The sequence below is a fragment of the Aethalodelphis obliquidens genome, unplaced genomic scaffold, assembly GCF_003676395.1.
Source record: "Aethalodelphis obliquidens isolate GAN/ISIS:26980383/991018 unplaced genomic scaffold, ASM367639v1 scaffold10, whole genome shotgun sequence".
Lineage (NCBI taxonomy): Eukaryota > Metazoa > Chordata > Mammalia > Artiodactyla > Delphinidae > Aethalodelphis > Aethalodelphis obliquidens.
The window spans coordinates 27,819,452-27,841,490 of NW_020837954.1; positions in this window are offsets into that span (position 1 = coordinate 27,819,452).

The following is a 22,039-nucleotide window of genomic DNA, read 5'->3' on the forward strand; positions in this document are numbered from 1 at the left end:
CCTGCTTCATATTTTAGGTTTTAAACTTGCTTTCAAAATATTTCACAAGGTTGTTTTGATTAAAGCTTCAACATACTAAAATCAGAGGAAAATAAGGGGAGATGGTGGCTGAAGGTCCACAGTTTAATTTTGTTTGTGTCTATGAATGCATTTTGGAGTGCTTTGCACTATCATAAGTACTTTGTAACATTCAAAGTGTACACTGAGCAGGAGGGTGTTTATTTAACATGGACACCTCAATATCTCTGTGGGTCTTTACGTTTGGAAGACTGGATTTTTTCAACAAGAACCTGTTTTACTGCCAATCTCTCACCTCCCTCCCAACTCCGCCAACTGGGTTTCTCCCCTCCAGCTTCCTGCTGTGGTCTTGAAATTATCAGTGTTTATCAGCTAATAACAATACTGCTTCATATCTATTTGTTATTTTACAGTTGTGAAATTACTTTAAAAACAGTATCTCATTTCAAATTCACAGAAACTTGTGAAGGACAGGTTCAGGAAAAGCAGATATGGTTATTTCCATCTGTTAGGTAAGAAATGAAAGCCTAGTAGCAAATTCATCTGCCTCCAGACACCCAGTTGAGCCAGATTTCCAGGTCTTTTGATAAGAAGCCCATTTACATTTTCATCCATCCATTTGTCCATAATCTTTCTTCAAAGGATCTGAGGTAACTGTTTTTCAGCTCAACGATCTTTTCTCTACACTGTGCTGCTATGAAAGAGACCCCATTCCCATCTTATATGGTATCCTTTTAGGATAACTTCCACAATCCATGCTAAGGCATGAGCCCAGAAAAATCTCCATTTTACTAGTCTATCATTTTCAGGGACTTAACTAGAAGTTCCCTTTTGGGTAAATATGGATGAATTTCATTCTACACTGAATTCGTTTATCCAAATCTTTTTCAGAATGCCAAAAAGAAAAAAATGTGGCTTGTCCTAAGCACTGGTATAAACTAGTAAATTTTCCTTCTGTGCTTTACTTCAATACAAATGTCTGGGGACATTCACATTATACAGAGCAGCAGACGAAAAGCACTGGTTTCTATTCATTTTATAGTTCCACCACAAGCAATTCAGATTTATGCAGATCATTGCTTAACAGGTCATCCCCCTGTATTTACTTCCATTTTAGTGCAGTGAATCACATATTTTAAATTAAATATATATTACCCTGACTTATATGTAGAATACGGAACAAAATTCTTAATAACTTTGAATTCTGCCATTGTCATCACTGAAAAGGCAAGAGCTCACTCAGCATCTTTCCTTAACAGACATCTGAGGCCGGTGGCACTGTACAAAGGCCTTTGGATGAAGCAGGATCACATATGTGACAGTGATTTGAAAACTGTAAGGTGCTGGTCAGAAATATTTGAACATCATTGTTAAGTGGAGGTGCCCTGTATAAGGGAAAGTGGACTGGGAGTCAGATAATATGACTTTGGTAGATTTATATGACTTCTTTGAGCAGCAGTTTCCATCTGTCCAACTTTTATTTATTTTTTTCACATTAATGTGTGATAGAAATAATTTTAAATCCCCATAGTCTGACAGTCACTTGGAAGCTGCAGTTTATATTGTTGTTTTTTTTTTTAAAAAAATGGCTTTATTCTCTGGGTATTTAAATTTTCAGATTGTTAGGTGATTCTTTCTCCACACCCATCACTCTCTCATCTTAATTCTTTTTATTTGTAATGTATCATTTGTGTATATTTACAGCTTAAATTTAGACCAATATTCAATTATTACTTACTCACCACTCCCAGAGTTTTCCCAATGATTCAGGTACAAGCGACCTGTGGGAATTATTTATTTGTTGCTATGAGGCTGTTTGGTTTCCTGAGTGCACTGCTCAGAGCTCAGGTCACATTAAGAAGGTCATTCCTCCAGCCTGCTTTACATATAAACAATGAATTCCAGGATTGGCAAATTCAATATCTCTTCCCATTTTTAACTTAAAAAGAAAATATTTCAAAAGGCTTTTGTTAAAGTATTACATACCATGACCAACTGGGATTATCCCAGAAATGCAAGGCTGGTATAACCTCCAAAAAATCAACCAACGTAATTTATCAATAGCATAAAGGGAAAAAAGTCCACATGATTATATTAATGGTTGCAGAAAAAGCATTTGACAAAATCCCACATCCTTTCATGATTAAAAACACATAACAAGGGCTCCCCTGGTGGTGCAGTGGTTAAGAATCTGCCTGCCAATGCAGGGGACACGGGTTCGAGCCCTGGTCTGGGAAGGTCCCACATGCCGCGGAGCAACTAAGCCTGTGTGCCACACTACTGAGCCTGTGGTCCAGAGCCCATGAGCCACAACTACTGAGCCCGTGTGCCACAACTACTGAAGCCCACGTGCCTAGAGCCCGTGCTCCACAACAAGAGAAGCCACTGCAATGAGAAGCCCGTGCTCAGCAACCGAGACCCAATGCAGCAAAAATAAATAACTAAATAAAATAAAATAAATAAATTTATAAAAAAACCAAACACATAACAAACTAGGAATAGAAAGGAACTTCCTTAACTTGATAAAGAGCATCTATAAATAGCCCAGAGTTAACATAATTCTTAATGGTGAAAGACTCTGTTCTTGCCATTTCTATTGACAATTGTACTGGAGAATCTAGCAAGGTCCATTTAAAAAGGAAAGAAATGAAATGCATCAGAATTGGAAAGGAAGAAATAAAACTTTATTTGCAGTTGACATGATCTTATGTATAGAAAATCCTAAGGAATCAAAAAGAAAAAACAAGAAGCTAATATAATATTGTATATTAATTGTACCACCAAAAAAACTCTAACCCCAAATAGAACAAATGAATAACTTCAACAAAGTTGCAAGATTCAAGATTACTATTCAAAAATAAATTGAATTTCAATACATTAGCAATGAACATTATGAAAATAATATAAGGGAAAATTCCACTTATAATAGCATCAAAAATAATAAAATACTTAAGCAGAAGTTTAACAGAGGTCCAAAATTTGTATTCTAATAAATACAAAGTGTTGTTGAAAGAAGTCAAAGAAGACCTAAATAAATGGAAAGGCATTCTATGTTCATGGATTGGAAGATTTAACATTATTAAGATGGCAGTAGTCCCCAAATAGATGTACAGATCAACTCAGTCTTTATCAGAATTCCAGCTAGCTGTTTTGTAAAAATCAACAAGCTGATCCTAAAAGTCATATGGGAATACAAGGGATTCAGAATAGCTAAAAGAAAGTTGGAGAACTCATACTTACTGATTCACTTACTGCAAAGCTACAGGAATCAACGCAGTGTAGTACTCACATAAGATAAACATATCAATCAATTAAATAGAACTGAGAATCCAGACCTTAAAACCCTTACGTTTATGATTTTTGACAAGGATGCCAAGACTATTCAATGGGAGAAAGATACTCTCTCTTTGCTTGGGCAACTGGATATCCACATGCAAAAGGATGAGTTCAGATTCCTCCCTTCTACTATCCCCCCAAATTAACTCAAAATGGATACAGACCTAATTGTAAGAGCTAAACCTATAAAACTATTAGATGAAAACACAGCAGTAAATATTTATGACTGGGTTGGGCAAAGTCTTCTTACAGCTGACACTAAAGTACAAGTGACAAAGGAAAAAAAGAGATAAATTGGACTTCATCAAAACTAAAAAAATCATGCTGCAAGTGATACCATCAAGAGCGTAAGAAGACAACACACAGACTGTGAGAAAATATTTGCACATCATACGTCTAATAAGGGACTTGTATCCAGAATACATGAACTCTTACAACTCAGTCATAAAAAGATAACTCAATTTAAAAATGGACAAAAGGGACTTCCCTGGTGGCACAGTGGTTAAGAATCTGCCTGCCAATGCAGGGGACATGGGTTCAATCCCTGGCCTGGGAAGATCCCACATGCCACAGAGCAACTAAGGCCATGTGCCACAACTACTGAGCCTGTGTACCACAACTACTGAAGCCCGTGAACCTGGAGCCCATGCTCCGCAACAAGAGAATCCACTGCAATGAGAAGCCCGCACACTGCAACAAAGAGTAGCCCCCGCTCGCCGCAACTAGAGAAAGCCCGCGCATAGCAACAAAGACCCAATGCAGCCAAAAATAAATTTAAAAATAAATAAAAATTTCTTAAAAATGGGCAAAAGATTTGAAAGATATTTCTCCAAAAATGATACACAAATGGCAACTGAATACATCAAGGGATACTAAAAATCTTTAGCTGTAATGGAAATGCAAATCAAAACCACAATGATATACCATTGCATACCCAGTAGGATGGCTGTAATAAAAACACAAACAGCAAGTGCCGACAAGGATGTTGAGAAAGTGGGACCTTAATATATTGATAGTAGGGATATGAAATGTTGTAGCCACTTTGGAAAACAGTTTGGCAGTTCCTCAAAAGATTAATCATAGAGTCACTATATTACCCAGCAATTCCACTCCTACCTAAACACTCAAGAGAAAGAAAAACATACATCCACATAAAAACTTGTACACAAATGTTCATAGTAGCATTATTCATAATAGTCAACAGTAGAAAAGATCCAAATGTCCATCAACTGATAAATGCATAAATAAAATGACATACTCTTACAACAGAATATTATTTAACAACAAAAAGGAAGATAATTTTTTGACACACGCTATAACATGGATGGAACCTTGAAAACTTTATGTTAAATGAAGGAAGTGACTCACAAGAGACCACATATCGTATAATTCTACTTATATGAATGACCAGGATAGGGAAACCGATTGAGACAGATGCAGGGTTGCCTAGGGCTGTGGCAGTTGGGGTGGGTTGAGATGGGGGATGCGGATTGACTGTAAATGAATACGAGGTCTCATTTGGGAACAATGAAGATGTTCTAAAATAGATTGTGTTGATGTTTGCACAACTCTATGACTATACTATAAACCATTGAAGTGAACACTTTAAAGGAATGAATTATATTGCACGTGAATTATATATCAAACAGCTTTTATGTATAAGGTAGATGGATCAGGATAAGACTGTCTCAAATCTACCAATTTGGAGAACATTAGGCGCAGTTCATGAAACCAAACATTTTCTCAGAAAAGCTGAACTTTGGGTTAGGAAGGGACATTAAAAACAATGAAAAGGAGATTCCAGCTAGCTTAAATAGCCAGGGAAGAGGATCACCTTGGCAGAAGTATGGAGAATTAAGAATTAAGGTGCTTTAAATGGCTGATAAGGGTGAGGGAGAGAAATCTAAAGTGGGTGCGAATGTTTGCAAAATAAACTCCACAAGGCTGTTAAATTCGGGTGGCAGGAAAGAAGAGAAATGAATGCTTTGCATTGGAGAAAGTGTACTGAGCTTGGGAGGAGAAACTGATAAGAGAGGAGGCGAGCTTTGCTGTTTGTCCATTGTTGTGTTTCTTCTAGGGCCGTTTATTTCCCAACTTGCTTCTAGATTGGTGTTGCCATCTCTGTGGTCTCTTCAAAGAGATTTGGGCCACTCTGGAAGGGGGTACTCCGAGAAAGTTCCTGGGCAGTCTGGTTGACACAATGGTCGTAAATACACTTGAGAAACTGGGTTTCATCAGCAACACTCTGAGCACCCGGGTACAGACTCTGGGTGGATATTGTGCAAATGTTTGGCAGAAATACGGACTTTCCTTACTTTTAGGCATATCTGTGGCTTTTTGATACTGTAAACAACTGACACAGCCACAGAGGAGTAGTGTATCTGAAATTGTTTATACAAAAGAATTCCATCTGTCAGTCTGTTTACAGTTCACATGTGAATGGGCAAAACCTTCACAATAACCTGGCAAAAAAAGAAAAAAAATCTGGGATTTGTTGCAAATAATGGTTTCAACAGGGTGTATTGAGAGTGTTCTTGCACTAAAAGAGGTTTGCTTAGAAATTATGCTCCCTGATGACTTTATGGTAATTCAGTGTCCTTTAAAATGAAAGATGTGGACACTGGGGCTTGCATTTGGGTTTCTGTATGTCAGGTTGTGCAATGCTCTCCAGAGCCGGGCAAGGGAATTGGACCAGAAAAGTGTTTTCCCTGAGGCAAGGTCAGACGTTGACCTGAAAGCACAGAAAAATCTTCACCATAAAAGACATTACGAGTCCCTGGTGTAAGGCCGTCCTGCTTAGTTTGTCCTTTAATCCTTCTTTCTGTCCCTCTTTGAGTAACATTTTATTAAGCATTTGCAGCTCTTAACCCCTGTAGCCAGACCACTTCATTTGGTTCATCCCTGTAGACATCGCCAGAGAGGCAGGCGCAGAGAAAACACTAAAATAGCAACAGAAGTGTTTGTGTTGTGACTTGCTAATGGTGTCCAGATTTTTGTTTTGAAGAACTGTTCTTTTAAACTGCTCTATAGTTGCTGAATGTGGAAGATCACGATTTAAGACTTCACTGGGTATGGACTTTCAAAAATGAGGCCATTCAGTGAATTGAGGTAAAAAGGTTTCAGTTTAAAAATTCTGTTTGAAAGGATGAATTAATAATCATAGGCATAGTTCAAAATTTTAATCATTTGACCACAGGAAAAAAGAGATCATCAAAGAAGTAATCGTGCCTGGAAAATGAAACATGGGCACAGACCTGCCCTCAAATCACCTTCAGAAATACGAATCTGTACATATCATATCATATATGATATCATATTTTTTCATATATGATATCATATCATATATGATATTTTTATCATATATGATATGATATAATATCATATCATTTTTTTTGCTTTTGGTTTTCCTATGAAATCTCTACAAAGACTTGAAAAACCTCCCTCAGTGATGTTTCTGAGAACCTTAGTACCTCCACCATCAGGGCATTTTTCCTAGTATATAATCTAATACCCATGTACTGCTTATTTGGCTTATATTCTTTTACTTCCTTTTTGTTAATAGAAAATTATTTTTTTTAAGTTATTTAATTTATATTGGTTCAAATCTTCCTTTCTCACTGAATTGCAATCTCGGTAGGTCATAAATCCTTAACTTTACAGCATCACTGACCTAGAAGAGATTTAGTCACGTAAACCTTATTTGGGTTAATGAGTATTTTTCCTGGAAGTATCCTTTGAATTGACTGGATATTTTAGCATGTCAAAATATCTTTATCTTCCTCTCATTCCCCTTTCTGTTTCCTTTCTTCTTCCCCTTTTATTTCCTTTGTTTCCACCACTTCTTCCCATTCTTCTTATGTTTCTTCCCTTTACAATTATACATTGAGGGTCTACTGTGTGATGGGCACTAGGAATTCAAAGGCAAATCCAACCAAAGCTACTGTCCAGTGGTTCCTAGTCTGATGCACTAGGCATTCAAGAATATCAGTGATTAACACAGCCTAAGTGCATCCACAAGACAGATGGGAGGAGCGCCTAATTCAACCAGGAGGGTCAGGGGAAGTGTCTAAGAAGTGGTGACATTTGAAGTGAGACTTATAGGAAGAATAAAAGTTGGCCAGGCAGATACGGTTGGGAATGAAGTTCCTTGCAAAAAGCATAACACCTTCCAAAGCCCTGAAGCAAGAAACGTGGTGGTTTCCCTCTTTCCTCTTCCCTTCCTTCCTTCCTTCCTTCCTTCTTCCCTCCCCCTTCCTTTCTTCCTTTCTTCTATTATCTATCTATCTATCTATCTATTTTAGTCTGCTAGGGCTGCCATAATGAAATACCACAGATTGAGTGGCTTAAACAACAGAAATTTATTTTCTCACAGTTCTGGAGTCTGGAAGTCGAAGAACAAGGTGCCAGCGAGTTTGGTTTCACCTGAGGCCTCTCTCCTTGGCCTTCTCTCTGTGGCCTCACGTGGTCTTTTCTCTATGTGCCTACACCCCTGGTGTCTCCTCCTCTTATAAGGACACCAGTCCTATTGTGTTAGGGCCCCACCCTCATGACCTCATATAACCACAATTACGTCTTTAAAGGCCCTACTTCCAAATGTAGTCACATTGGAGCTTAGGATTTCAACATATGAATTTTGGGGAACATAATTCAGTTCATAACATTATCTCTCTATCCTAAACTTCAAAGCATGCCTGCTAGTTGGCATGAAATGAAAGATGATTTTAGTCAATGTAAAAGTAACCATTACCATACTGCCAAGCTCTGGGTTTAGCAAAAAGTATTGATTCTATGAAATAAAAGTCTCAATTGTAAGAAGCTTTAAGATATCTAATTCATCCCCTTCATTTTGCAGAAGAAAAAATTGAGACCCAGAGGATTGAAGTGACTTACCCAAGATCATACAGTTTGTTTATGGAAGAACTAGGATCAGAACTTGGGTCTATCAATCACAGCTAAGGCTGAGTTTACAGACTGAGAACAGCCTTTAGTTTTGTAAAATATGCCTTACTTCTATCCACAATCCAGAGCCTTTCAAGGTATATTCTGAGTTTTTGTGAGTCACTATCATCAGAATAATGGAAAAGAGGCTAAGCAGAGTAGAAGAAAGGGAAAAAGAGAGAAGAAAAGGAAATATGTATTCAACTAGGAAGAAAAGAATAATCTGGCTTTCTTGATTGGCTAAAACTGAGGTCATTATCTTCTTTCCTAAGGGTTCCTCCCCCAGCACTTATTACTTACTTGCCATGCAGTAATTAGGAACCATCTATGTCTCCTCTCTCCCCCTTTCTCTCACTGAGAAACTCTAGCCCATCACTCCATCACAAATCCTGCCAATTTTGCCTCCTAAAATTGTTGTAAATCCGTCCTCTCCAGCCAATCCTATTACCACTTCTAAATTCAGGTTTTCACCCTCCTTCACACGGATTCTACTAACCATCCCGCAATTGTTCTTCTTGTCTCAATCTTGTTCTTCTTTAATCCATTCTTCATTCTTTGCATAAAACCTCTCCTTGCCTATAGCAGAGTTTCCCAATCTTTTCTGACGTATTTTCCCTTTTAAAACTATAAAATCTCTTGATCCTTCTTGGAGGTTTTTTTTTTAAATGATTTTATAATGTGTGTGATATACAATAAAGGAGCTATTTTAGGTAAATCAAATCTTAGTTTATTTTATTATTAATTTTATTTTGATTCCAGTCTCAATAATATTCATAAATATAGACCCTATTTTGCAAGTGATGCATACAATTTAATTTTCTTTCAGTAAATGATGTAGTAAAAAGTATAGTGTAAGACAAATACACTGAAAATATCATTGTACTTGGAATGAAGACAGACATACAGGAAAATGTAAGTTAAAATTTAATTGTTTAATGGCATAAAAGATAGACAAAAGTGCTTTTACTATCCGATGTTTGTAATTCTTGTCTTTGGTGCTTAAGTGGTTTGATTTTATGATTTTCTATTTTCTTTCTAAATCTAAATCTGGGAGAAGTTTTGAGGTTGCCATTTGCAAGTGTTTCTGCACCAATAATACCTTTCAAATATGGATAGTCTTGACTGCCAGTAAATGAAAGCTAAATCAGGTAGTAATTGTCACTAAAATTTTTTGTAATTTTGAAGTACCGGGGATTTCTTCACATATATAAAAATTTGATTAAATGAATGCCCTTTGTGAATCTGATGAAGATAAATTGAGTTCAATTTGTAGAATTATTATTTTTATTCTCATTATTGTTATAATTTTAACATCAGCATTCCTTATGCTTTCTAACGTTAACTGAAGATCAATTATGAGTATATGAATTATTCATATATGCATTCATATTCATATATTTGTATGAATTATATGATTCAACAAATGAGAAATTGTAAGAAATTAAGACCCCCCCATAGTGTCTGAAATATAAGAATAATAATGGCTAATATATTTTAGAGCTTTCATGGAACAACTTAATTCTTGCTCACAATAACCTCAAAAGAAGGTGACTACTGGCATTTCACAAACAAAAAAACAGAGGTTCACAGAAGTTAGGTAACTTGCCTGAAATCACACAGCTAATAAGTGATAGAGCTCTTCTGTTCCCAGTTTGATTCTAGAGCCCACACTATTAACCATGTTGTTTTATTACCACCTGCTGAGTAAGTCCTCAGCAGGCTCACTGGATGTATACTTGAAGACTCCTGATGGGCTCTGTTTAAAAGGGAAAAAAATCATTTCTTTTTTCTGATTGAAAACAAAAACGAAATTGGGGGAGAACCTTACTACCATAAACATCAATTCATTCCTTGTACATCCTTGCTGTGGCTCCTCTTCGTGGCTCTGCTCGTGCTGTGCCTTCCGCCTGGTGTGCCCTCCTTTCGTCTCTTGGCTTGGTTAACTGACTTATTCTTTAACCTATTTCAGGCAGTGTCCTCCAGGGAGTGTTTCCGCCTTCTTCCTCTTCCTCTCTCACCTGGGTTAGGGGGCTCTAACTTTCTCTGTGCTCTGTAGCGTCCTTTCCCTACCTGGGGTGGGTTTTCTGTAGTCAGCTGGCCCCACCACCACCACTTCTGTCTCAGGTTTGAACTTTATTTACTAGAATCACTTCCCCTGTACAGCTCCAGATTTGAACCTTGCCAATGAGAGGAACTCATGTGAGATTTGGGTGTGGAAGTAAAGTGGAGCTCACTGTTCTCAGTGAGGTGTGGGGTCAGTCACGGCAGATTCCCAGCCCTCTCCTTGAGCTCCCAACTCTGTGCTTGTGTGGGCTTCACACACCTCTCTGCAGGCTCCCGCTCTGCAGACTCCTGGAAAGCTCGGTTCTCCCATCAACACTCAGGCGCTCAGCTTGCCATCTTCACAGTGAAGTTTTCCTGGTGTCTGATCTCTCAGCTCTTCCAACAGGCCTGTTTTTCCCCTAATTTTATATTAAATCTTTTATATAGAGAGAGTGGCTGGCTTCTGTTTCCTGACCAAACCTTGACTGATACGTGATCTTCATCATCCTTGCTATCCCATTGGGTTGTAACCATCTGTAATCATGCATGACTATCTCCCCAATCAGACATAGGTGATCTAAAGGCTGGATGGACTTTGAATACCAAATACCTGGCATAGTATATAGTAGATCCTCAGTAAATATTTGATTGCTGAAGATACTTGGCTTCCAGAAACCTCAATTACCTTAGGGAGCAGAAGGTCCATATTTGGGCGTCTCCAGTGGATTAAGTCTTGCCAGTGGCTGCTACTTGCAGGCATAAGGGACAAATGAAGGGGGAGAGAAAATAAGAGAGGGAAAAGAAAGGGCACAGGAGAGGCAAGTAAGAGGAAGGAAATGAGGGAGGTGAAGAGAGGGGAACAGAAGAGGAAGCAGAAAGGCTTGGGTGGCCGCGTTTCCCCTGTTATTGGCTCTGGACTGGGCAGTTGTTCACCCTAGAGCTGGAATATCTCACCTGGAGCGGCTCTGCTGTCTTCTCCACAATCCTGTCCCAGAAGAACTTGGCTTTCCACCTTCCAGATTTCTGCCAATGCCATTAGCCAAGCCATACAAAAGCCTCTAAATATCGAGGCTAGCGGAGCCCTGGGGTACCACAGTGCCCCTCTGGGGCAGCCAGGAGCAAAGCCCTGCAGGGATGCCTATTAGGTTGGAAGACACCCGTTCAGGTATCCTCAAAGGGGTAGGAGCAGACAGAGCCCAAAGGCAAAGTGTTATAAAGGATAGAATCCCCTACATTTTAAAAAATCTCAGGCTAATAAAGTCAAATAGGTTTATTTTTTCCCCTTGTTTAGTAATAAGGAACATTTTTCTTTTGGAGGTTAGAATGTTTTCAACCAAAAATATTAGAGGATTTTTCAGGTGCATTTTGTGAAGCTATTATCTATTATCAAATTAAAAATTTTTGTGACCAAATTCTCACCACAGAAAAAGATGGTTTTAGGTGAACTGTGTTTTTTAAATAATTTTAATCATTTGTGCAGACTTCCTGATGCATAGCTGTCATGCTCTCCACTTATGATGAAAGAGAACCAGAAAATGGCTTTTTTGTTTGCTTTGCACAATACACACAGCTTCTAGCCTCCATCAAAGAAAGAAGCTGCGTCCCACCATCTTTTGCTCCCTTTTCCAAGGGGAATATGTACCAAAATATCAACTACCAAACAGAGAACAAGTTGAAATCTTTGAATAGATCAGGATACATTTGAATTTAAATTTAAATAAGTGGTTTGCAGCCATGTAGATTTACTTAACAGTTTTCTTTATTATTATTTTTTAATAGATCTTTATTGGAGTATAATTGCTTCACAATAATGTGTTAGCTTCTATTGCACAACAAAGTGAATCAGCCATATGTATACATATATCCCCATATCCATTCCCCCTTGAGCCTCCCTCCCACCCTCCCTATCCCACCCCTCTAGGTCATTGCAAAGCACTGAGCTGATCTCCCCGTGCTATGCTGCTGCTTCCCACTAGCTATCTATTTTACATTTGGTAGTGTATATATGTCCATGCTACTCTCACTTCGCCCCAGCTTCCCCCTCCCCTGCCCCATGTCCTCAAGTCCATTCTTTATGTCTACGTCTTTATTACTGCCCCGCCACTAGTTTCATCACTACCATTTTTTTTTTTTTAGATTCCATATATATGTGTTAGCATATGGTATTTGCTTTTCTCTTTCTGACTTACTTCACTCTGTATGACAGACTCTAGGTCCATCCACCTCACTACAAATAACTCAATTTCGTTTCTTTTTACGGCTGAGTAATATTCCATTGTATATATGTGCCACACCTTCTTTATCTATTCATCTGTCGATGGACATTTAGGTTGCTTCCATGTCCGGGCTATTGTAAATAGAGCTGCAATGAACATTGTGGTACATGACTCTTTTTGAATTATGGTTTTCTCACTGTATATGCCCAATAGTGGGATTGCTGGGTCATATGTTAGTATATGTTAGTTCTATTTTTAGTTTTTTAAGGAACCTCCATACTGTTCTCCATAGTGGCTGTATCAATGTACATTCCCACCAACAGTGCAAAAGTGTTCCCTTTTCTCCACACCCTCTCCAGTATTTACTGTTTGTAGATTTTTTGATAATGGCCATTCTGACAGGTGTGAGGTGATACCTCACTGTAGTTCTGATTTGCATTTCTTTAATGATTAGTGATGTTGAACATCCTTTCATGTGTTTGTTGGCAATCTGTGTATCTTCTTTGGAGAAATCTCTATTTAGGTCTTCTGCCCATTTTTAGATCGGGTTGTTTGTTATTTTGATATTGAGTTGCATGAGCTGCTTGCATATTTTGGAGATTAATCCTTTGTCCATTGTTTCTTTTGCAAATATTTTCTCCCATTCTGAGGGTTGTCTTTTCGCCTTATTTACGGTTTCCTTTGCTGTGCAAAAGGTTTTAAGTTCCATTAGGCCCCATTTGTTTATTTTTGTTTTTATTTCCATTTCTCTAGGAGGTGGGTCAAAAAGGATCTTGCTGTGATTTATGTCATAGAGTGTTCTGCCTATGTTTTCCACTAAGGGTTTTATAGTGTCTGGCCTTACATTTAGGTCTTTAATCCATTTGGACTTTATTTTCGTATATGGTGTTAGGTAGTGTTCTAATTTCGTTCTTTTACATGTAGCTGTCCAGTTTTCCCAGCACCACTTATTGAAGAGGCTGTCTTTTTTCCATTGTATGTTCTTGCCTCCGTTGTTGTAAATTAGTTCACCATATGCTCATAGGTTTATCTCTGGGCTTTCTATCGTATATCATTGATCTATATTTCTGTTTTTGTGCCAGTACCATAGTGTCTTGATTACTGTAGCTTTGTAGTATAGTTTGAAGTCAGGGAGCCTGATTCCTCCAGCTCCGTTTTTCTTTCTCAAGATTGCTGTGGCTATTCGAGGTCTTTTGTGTTTCCATTTGAATTGTAAAATTTTTTGTTCTAATTCTGTGAAGAATGCTATTGGTAGTTTGATAGGGACTGCATTGAATCTGTAGATTGCTTTGGGTAGTATAGTCATTTTCACAATATTGATTCTTCCAATCCAAGAACATGGTATATTTCTCCATCTGTTTATGTCATCTTTGATTTCCTTCATCAGTATTTTATAGTTTTCTGAGTACAAGTCTTTCGCCTCCTTAAGTAGATTTATTCCCAGGTATTTTATTCTTTCTTTGCGATGGTAAATGGGATTGTTTCCTTAATTTCTCTTTCAGATTTTTCATCATTAGTGTATAGGAATGCCAGAGATTTCTGTGCATTAATTTTGTATCGTGCAACCTCACCAAATTCATTGATTAGTTCTGATAGTTTTTTGGTGGCATCTTTAGGATTTTCTATGTATAGTATCATGTCATCTGCAAACACTGACAGTTTTACTTCTTCTTTTCCAATTTGTATTCCATTTATTTCTTTTTCTTCTCTGATTGCCATGGCTAGGACTTCCAAAACTATGTTGAATGATAGTGGCGAGAGTGGACATCTTTGTCTTTTTCCTGATCTTAGAGGAAATGCTTTCAGTTTTTCACCATTGAGAATGATGTTTGCTGTGGGTTTGTCGTATATGGCCTTTATTATGTTGAGGTAGGTTCCCTCTATGCCCATTTTCTGGAGAGTTTTTATCATAAATGGGTGTTGAATTTTGTCAAAAGCTTTTCCTGCATCTGTTGAGATGATCATATGGTTTTATTCCTCAATTTGTTAATATGGTGTATCACATTGATTGATTTGCATATATTGAAGAATCCTTGCATCCCTGGGATAAATCCCACTTGATCATGGTGTATGATCCTTTTAATATGTTGTTGGATTCTGTTTGCTAGTATTTTGTTCAGGAATTTTGCATCTATGTTCATCAGTGATATTGATCTATAATTTTCTTTTTTTTTGATATCTTTTTCTGGTTTTGGTATTAGCGTGATGGTGGCTTCATAGAATGAATTTGGGAGTGTTCTTCCCTCTGCAGTTTTTTGGAAGAGTTTGAGAAGGATTGGTGTTAGCTCTTTTCTAAATGTTTGATAGAGTTGTCCTACAAAGCCATCAGGTCCTGGACTTTCGTTTGTTGGAAGATTTTTAATTACAGTTTCAATTTCATTACTTGTGATAGTCCTGTTTATATTTTCTAATTCTTCCTGGTTCAGTCTTGGAGAATTGTACCTTTCCAAGAATTTGTCCATTTCTTCGTGGTTGTCCATTTTATTGGCATATAGTTGTTTGTAGTAGTCTCTTATAATCCTTTGTATTTCTGTGGTGTCACTTGTGATTTCTCCTTTTTCTTTTCTAATTTTATTGATTTGCATCCTCTCCCTTTTTTTCTTGATGAGTCTGGCTAAGGATTTATCAGTTTTGTTTATCTTCTTAAAGAACCAGCTTTTAGTTTTATTGATCTTTGTGATTGTTTTCTTCGTTTCTATTTCATTTATTTCTGCTTTGATCTTTACGATTTCTTTCCTTCTACTGACTTTGCATTTTCTTTGTTCTTCTTTCTCTAGTTGCTTTAGGTGTAGGGTTAGATTGTTTATTTGAGATTTTTCTTGTTTCTTGAGGTGAGATTGAATTGCTATAAACTTCCCTCTTAGAACTGCTTTTGCTGCATCCCATAGGTTTTGGGTCGTCGTGTTTTCCTTGTCATTTGTTTCTATGTAATTTTTAATTTCTTCTTTGATTTTTTTTCAGTGATCTCTTGATTATTTAGTAGCGCACTGTTTAGCCTCCATGCATTTGTGGTTTTTACATTTTTTTTCCTGTAATTGATTTCCAATCTCAGGGCGTTGTGCTCAGAAAAGATGCTTGATACTATTTCGACACACATTAATCAAATGAACAAAAATTAAATTCAAGGAAAAAATATTAAAAGCAACAACAGAAAAACAAAAAATATCATACAAAAAACTCCCCATAAGGTTTTCAGCTGATTTTTCAGCAGAAACTCTGTAGACCAGAAGGGAGTGGCAGGATATACTTAAAGTGATGAAAGAGAAAAACCTACAACCAAGATTTCTCTAGCCAGCAAGGATCTCATTCAGATTCGAAGGAGAAATGAAAAGCTTTTCAGATGAGCAAAAGCTAAGAGAATTCAGCACCACCAAACCAGCTTTACAAGAAATGCTAAAGAAACTTCTCTAGGTGGACCTACAAAAGAGAAGAAAAGGACCTACAAAAACAAACCCAAAACAATCAATAAAATGTTAATAGGAACATACATATCAATAATCACCTTGAATGTAAATGAATTAGAACGTAAATGAATTAAATGCTCCAACCAAAAACAGAGACTGGCTGAATGGATACAAAAACAAGACCCATATATCTTCTATCTACAAGAGACCCACCTTAGGCCTAGGGACACATACAGACTGAAAGTGAAGGGATGGAAGAAGATATTCCATGCAAATGGAAATCAAAGAAAGCTGGAGCAGCAATACTCATATCAGATAAAATAGACTTTAAAATAAAGAATGTTACAAGAGACAAGGAAGAACACGACATAATGACCAAGGGATCAATCCAAGAAAAAGATATAAAAATTATAAATATATATGCACCCAACATAGGAGCACTTCAGTACATAAGGCAAATGCTAACAACCATGAAAGGGGAAATCAACAGTAACACAATAATAGTGGGGGACTTTAACACCCCACTTACACCAATGGACAGGTCATCTAAACAGAAAATAAATAAGGAAACACAAGCTTTAAATGACACAATAGACCAAATAGATTTAACTGATATTTATAGAACATTCCACCTGAAAGTGGCAGAATACACTTTCTTCTCAAGTGCACACGGAACATTCTCCAGGATAGATCACATCTTGGGTCACAAATCAAGCCTCAGAAAATTTAAGAAAACAATTTTCTTTAAGTTCAAGGAGTCGGTGATGCTCCTACTTTTCCCACCGACCCATTAGGAACATAATGTCTTTAGTCGCAGTCTTTCACTAAAGTTGCTTTCACGTAAAAGACAGTAAAATTACTTCAAAATACCAAACTTACTTACAATTTTTATGAAGTACCCTGGAGAGTTTAAGAAATTACTTGCAAAAATTTATCTGTATATATCGTTCTCATATTCTTTTAAGAAACTGTATGCTTAATTCTTTATATTAAAATAATTCCCAAGTAGCACAAGACAGTAGAAATCAATAGGAAAAGTAAAGGCATTAAAGAAGTGACTTGGGAGTGAGGAAAATTGTGTGTTTAGGGGTGGGGTGGGAAGGTGAGGTGGAGGGGGTGAGGGACTGAGTAAATGGAATGCTTTTCTTTTTATTTTATTTAAAACTTGCTCTCTGCCCAGTCTTCTGACACGTTCACAAATACAAATTCAACGTTAAAAGTAAATCAAGCAGTTAAAAAAAAAAAAACCAAAAAACAGTCCCATTGAGAAGACGACAGGGCTGCCCATTAGAGAGGGCCAGAAGAAGATCCTGGGTTGTCTGTTTCAGGCTTCCCCTTCCTTAGGAGGTGAACCTGGGTGGGGAGCCTGCAGACACACGTGGGCTGGGGACATCCTTGTCTAAGGCCTAATAGGAAGGGAGGTGTGGCCGCAGGAACAAGTTTCAAGAGAATAGAGCTCTCTGGGGTGAGTGGTGAGCCCTCAGGGATGGATGATGGTCTTGGAGGGGATGACAGGACCGGGGGGAGGGGGGCAGGGGGCAGGGGGTGATTGTGGTGGGATAAGAGGAGGATGGACAAGGTGAGCTTTGCAGTGCTCAGCATGAGCTGTCAGTCCTTCCGCTGCAGGCATCTGTGCACCTGGGCCTCCTCTCTCCCTGCCATCCATCCCAGGAGCCTGGGCAGCAGCTTCCCCTCCTCCTGGCGAAGACCCTCCCTAGCACACTCATCAGAAAAACACAGCCGGGGCGCATTACATCAGCACAGGGTGGAGCCTGGAGAAAAAAACAGCCCCTCACTGCTTCGAGTGGGAATGATTCAACTCCATTCAGGAATGGGTCAAGGGGGAAAATCCACGGCTCAAACCTAATAATTTTTGCCTCTTGTTTACAAAGAGTTTGAAATGTGAGTGAGGCATTGAGCCAGAGCTATTACCATCTTTTGCTTTAAAGGTGCCCCTTCTGAGGATGTCTTTGACAGTCCTTTGGAGTACTTTTTTCCTTTCTATACTCATCTTTAAAAGAAGAAAAAAAAAAAAGCTGCTTTAGTTTTTAATAGTCCTTGTCATGATGCTAAGGGCCAGACTCCAGCTGTTCTTCCCAAACCTCTGGGAGAGGCCTGGTTACATCTCGTTCTCGTAAATCTTGACTCCAGTTCTAGCAAGTCTTTAAGCCTGACCCTGACATGCCCAGGCAATGGATGATTAGAAACAGGAGAGGTGGAAAAGTCCACTGCCAAGTTGTGTCCACTTAAAAAATACATCATCTGGCAACAGCCATTTCAACATGTGGAGCGAAGTGGCATATGTCTGTCTGTACGAAGCAGTGCAAGTTTACAGACTTACAATTTTACTTTTCTATTTTTATATGACTTTCCCGAGAAGACCAAAGTCACGGCAAGCCTGCCGATTTGCTGACAACATCTGGGCCCACGGAGAGAGGCCTCTGTTATTCGTAAAAGTGTATTTACCTGTGGTGCTTTGTGACAGAGATATAATTTAATAGATATGAAATAAATTACTTATCAATATATATTTATCAGCATATGTCTACTAGTATCAATTATTATAACTTACTAATAATAAATGTTTATTGGTATTAGATACTCAATATTTACTAAAGTTCAAAATGCAATTACTAATTGAATGTTCACCAAAATCTTTGAGTGGGGCTACATGACTCTTTCTGGTCAAAGCACTTTGAGTGAAATGATGTGTCAGTTCCTCTCTGAGGTGGTTAAAAGCTCTTACTTAACCCTTCAGCTCTCTCTTCTTCCCCTACTTCAACCAAGGGGACTACGTGTTGATGTGGCAGAACCACCTGATAGAAGCTGGTGGCCCTGGATCACCATGGGGAACAAAGCTGTTATGGAGAGTCTTCAAAACCTAAACGGACTTTGTGTGAGCAAGAAATATATGTTCATGTGTAAGCCATTGAGATATCTAGTTTTGTCTGCTACTGCAGCATAACCTAGCCTATCCTAGCTAATACTTCCTTTACCATCATCTTTCTGAAAAAGAAGAAAAGCTGTGAAAAGGGGAGGAATTAAGTAAAGTACACAGTTATAGAGGTCATATCTTCAGATCATCAAATACCTGACCAGAGGAGTTAGTGAAGGAACACTGGGGAAGAGGCCATGAGGAGAAGGTGACACCATCCCAGTGTTTCTTACAAAGTGGAAAAGTGCAATAGAAAACATTTCAATGTTTAATATGTAAAGTAATAGAAATTGTTGACAGAGAAATTGGTACAACATTTGTGGGAGGCAATTTGGGAACATATATGAATCATTAAATTTGTGCAGATCATTTGGCCCAGCAGTGTCAGTTCCAGAAATTGATCCCTCAGAAATAGTTGGAATAAGTGTGAAAATATATGTGTTTAAGAATGATTACTGCAAAATTAGTGGGAAATTATAAGCAGCCTAACTATCCAATAATAGGGAATTTTTCAAATATCTAATTGCTACATTTCTACTTTAGAATACTATACAGCTTTAACGACAAGGAGACAGATTTATATATACAAACACGGAGTGACAGGCACTCTGGTAGGCAGCCTCTGAGATGGCCCCCAATGATCCCTGCTTCCTGGTATTCATGCCCTGGTTTAATCTCCTCCCCTTGAGTGTAGGTTGAATCCAGTGACTTGCTTCTAATAAATGGATATAGCAAAAGTAATTGGATGACACTTTTGAGATTAGGTTTCCAAAAGACCAGCTTCTGTCTCTTACTTCTTTTGCCCTTTTATTTGTGTGTTGTTAGGGAAGTTAGCTGCCATATGTAAGCTGACCTATTGTGATGCTGTGATTTATAATAAGAAATATATATTTGGCTTTCGCTCCCATCCCTGGAACAGAGCTCCTAAGACCTTTGGAACTTCCTAAATGATGAGAGCCACGAAGGTGTCTTCTGTTATACTAACGAGGGGACTTTTGGAAAACACCTAGGTATCTTAAGGATGGGAACTGATTTCCAAGGGACCCAGTGATTAGAGGATTGGAACTTTCAGTCCCACCCCCTGACTTCCGGGGTAGGGGAGAGGGACTGGAGGTTGACGCACTCACCAATGGCCAATGATTTAATCAATCATGACTATGTAATGAAGCCTCCATAAAATCCCTAAAGGACATGGTTGGAGAGCTTCCAGCTTGGTGAACATGTGGAGATTCGGGGGAGTGGCTCACCAGGAGGGGGCCTGGAAACTCCGTGCCCCTTCCCACATCCCTTGCCCTATGTATCTTTTCCATCTGGCTACTCCTGAGCTATATACTTTTATAATAAACGACTGATCTAGGAAGTAAAATATTTCTCTGAGTTTTGTGAGCCACTCTAGCAAATTAATCAAACCCAAGAAGGGGGTCATTGGACGCTACAACCTATAACTGATGGGTCAGAAGCATGGGTGACAGACAACCTGGACAGGCGATTGGCATCTGAAGTAGGGGCAGTCTTGAGGGTCTGAGCCCTTAACCTGTGGAATCTGGGGCTACCTCTGGGTTGATGGTGTCAGAATTAAGTTGAATTGTAGGACCCTGTGCTGGTGTCAAAGAATGGCTTGGCTTGGGGAGAAAAACCACACACTGGAAGTGGGTGCTGCATCTTACCTGTGGAGAGGTTCCCGTGTCTATGTCTGTACCTCGCATATAACAGACCTTTAAAAGACCTGTGTTGAATATTTAAAAGACCTGAGTTGTATTCATGTATTCAGCAAATATGTACTGAATACCCATATGGCAGGCATTGTGCTAGCTCTGTGGATGCAGTGTTGAGCCGGTGGACACAGTCCTTCCCCTCATAAAGGGTAGAGTCTATTCAAAAATACCCCAGAGAGGCCTACAACTTGGGGGTCAGGTACATAGGCGGGTGCTGTGGATCTGAGCCCAACCACATTAGGGCGACCGCAGAGGAGCTGGGACCGGAAAGGGGACTTTCGCCTCCGTCTTCTGACAAACATGGCAACTGGGGAAGTGGTCTCAATGTGCACACCAAACCCTGGGTTACAGCCAGGTAGGAATTTTTAAATTAACATTACTATTTTCCTCCAATCTCATTTTATTTATTGTTAACATTGGCCAGGCACATGTCAATAAAAATTCAAAAGTATAGAAGTGTATAAAATGAAAGGTAAAAGCCTGCTGCATTCCTGATACCTGTCCCGTTCCCAGTGGTAACCTATTTGCCATTTATGTTTTGAAGCCTTGTTCCTCTGTTTCATGTTTTTTCAATTTTAAGTGGTAATTGCCCTTTATGAAAGCTGAGGAATTTAAATCACATAATCTTCCCCCTATCCCTGTTCTCCTTTCCCCATTTTTGACTTACTACATTTTTGCATGTTCTTTTGGTTAAAAAATAATAAAGGGTAGAGTCTAGGGAGGGAGGCCAACATCAAGAGAGCACAGAGAGCAGCCTGTGGGAGGATCCTGAGGTGAGGATGGTCTTGGAGGGCTTGGGAGAGGGAATCATGGCTGAAGCAAAGTGAAGCAGGGGGAGATGGTGAGAGCTGAGGCTGCACAGGTGGGCAGAGGCCGCATGAACATTCTTGATTCTCTCCTAAGGGCCGTGTGAAGCCGCCGGAAGGGCTTCACATAATAATAACCATCTTATTTTGAAAAGTTTATTTACTTTGAAAAGATTATTCTGACTGCTTTGTGGAGAAGAGGTTGACACTGGGCCATGAACAAAAGTAGGAAGGATGGTTCCAAGGTGATGGCACTGGTCCATGTGAGAGAGGCGTCCGGGGAAGGGAGGGGGTCGGGGGTACGGCGTGGTCGTGACAAAGTTGGTGGTGGATAGGGTGTGAGGGTTTGGGGGGAGGGAAGTGTCAGAATGACCCTTACATTCCTGTCCTTATGGTGTCATTTACTGAGCCAGGAATATTGCAGAAGTGGCTGCCGTGTGAAGATAAAAGAGAAGCTCACTTTGAGATGCCTGGGAAATACTCAGGAAGAGTTGCCAACTAGGCAGCTAGATTGTGGGTCTGGAGTGCAAAGAACGAGGTCTGGGTGGAGATAGCAATTTGGGAATGATTAGTGTACAGGTGGCTTTTAAGTCCATGGGGGAGAATGAAGTGAGAAGTCAGGGCTTAG